This window comes from Hevea brasiliensis, chromosome 1, assembly GCF_030052815.1.
Source record: "Hevea brasiliensis isolate MT/VB/25A 57/8 chromosome 1, ASM3005281v1, whole genome shotgun sequence".
Lineage (NCBI taxonomy): Eukaryota > Viridiplantae > Streptophyta > Magnoliopsida > Malpighiales > Euphorbiaceae > Hevea > Hevea brasiliensis.
In genome coordinates this window covers 111,479,910-111,481,804 of record NC_079493.1, presented here as the reverse complement: position 1 = coordinate 111,481,804, position 1,895 = coordinate 111,479,910, and the positions used below count along the sequence as shown (strand labels likewise).

At 36.4% G+C, this 1,895-nt stretch overlaps 1 non-coding gene across 1 annotated transcript; it reads left to right on the top strand.

Annotated features, from left to right (window-relative positions):
- The first annotated feature begins 968 nt into the window (after nt 1-968).
- LOC131170231 (small nucleolar RNA R71) lies at nt 969-1,075 on the top strand. The gene has a single exon (XR_009141143.1). It is a non-coding gene; the product is annotated as a small nucleolar RNA R71 (small nucleolar RNA).
- Nucleotides 1,076-1,895: the final 820 nt, after the last annotated feature.

The window sequence follows — 1,895 nt, the reverse complement described above, 5'->3', positions numbered from 1 at the left end:
CTTTCTCAGCTTCAATTCTAACTTCAACTTTAGTTTTTTCATCTCCTTCTCTGTTTTTCTCTTCTTCAATTTTCTCTTCAATCTTTTTATCTCCACTCTCTAATATTTTTCCACTTCTCAATGTAATAACCTTGCAATGCTCCCTTGAATTTTTTGGTTGGCTTGGGAGCTTCCCAAATGCTTTGTTGTTTGAAGAGCTAGCTTGTTGAGCTATTTGATTCTCTAACATCTTGTTGTCTGTTGCCATTTGATCTACTTTAGATGCTAATTGAGAAATCATATCTTGTTGACTTTGGTGGCTCACATGTAGAGTCTCAATCATAGCTTCCAATCTAGCTGTTTTGTCTGGTTGTGCTTGTTGTGGTAGAGGTGGAGCATGTGCATTTTGAGGTTTAGGAATTCCAGGAGGAGGACCTCTATTCTGCTAAAAATTCTAATATTGTTGATACCCAAAAGGTTGCTGAAAATTTTGGTGTTGTCCTTCTCTACCTCCCAAAGAGAAATTGGGGTGGTTTCTCCATGCTGGATCATAAGTTGCAGAAAATGGGTTACCACCTGGTCTTTGATTGTAGTTCCCTACATAATCCACTTGCTCACTTGAAAAATCTTGACTAAGTGCAGAAAAATCAGTTGCACAATTGATGTTTGTAGCTCCAACTTCTATTGAATTATTAGAACCTTTAGCTAAAGAATCTACTTTCATGCTTAGCTTATCCATTTTCCTTGTCAAAGCATCAAACTTAGCATTAATCATATTCATGGCATCAAGCTCAAACATACCAGCTGGTTTCTTGATCTCATTCCTCTCACAACTCCATTGGTAGTTGTTATAAGCAATTTTATCAAGAGCAGAAAAAGCTTCATCCTCAGATTTTTTCATAAGATCACCTCCAGAAGATGCATCAATTGTACTTCTAATAGCTGGTGAAACTCCATTATAAAAGTGTTGAACAAGCATCCACTTAGGAATCCCATGATGTGGACATCTCCTTTGCAAATCCTTATACCTCTCCCATGCTTCATTTAAGCTCTCATCATCTCTAGGTTTGAAAGAAATTAGCTCATTTTTTAGCTTAGCTGTCTTGCTTGATGGAAAATATTGAGCTAAAAATGCTTGAGAAAGTTCATCCCATGTTGTGATAGAACCCGATGGAAAAGAATGTAACCACTCTCTAGCTCGGTCCTTCAAAGAGAAGGGGAATAATCTGAGTCGAATTGCATCATCAGAAACTCCATTTATCTTCAACATATCACTGATCTCAAGAAAGTGTGCTAGATGCACATGTGAACTCTCACTTGGACTTCCCCCAAATTGTGATTGTTGTACCATCTAACAGAGTGCAGGCTTCAATTCAAAGTTATTAGCTTCTACTCTTGGTCTTGTGATACTTGGCATGAAATCCCCAATGTTAGGATAGGCGTGATCCTTCACAGAGTAGTTGTTATTATTGTTGGCCATTTCTTCTTGTAATTGCTCTTGCTCTTGTGCTCTTTCTTGTTGTTGTTGAGCTTTAAATTCAGCTTTTTTCCTTTTAGATTCTGCTCTTAAAGCTCTTGCTGTCTTTTCTATTTCTGGATCAAAGAATAAATTGAGTTCTTTACTTTTTGTCCTTCTCATAAAATAAAGTACCTAAAAAACAAAATAAACAAATTCTCAAAGTAAAATGGTAAAATAAATTAAAAATAAAATAAAATGCCCAAATTAACCAAACAAACAATCGTTCAATATCAAACAAAAATCAAGTCCCCGACAACGGCGCCAAAAACTTGATGGGCGTATTCGCAAGTATACAGGTCATCTCAAGTAAAAGAGTGATGAATCAAGTATCGTTCCCATGAGGATTTGTCGTTTAAGTACTAAACTATGAATGAAGCGATTATTTGGGCTAATGATT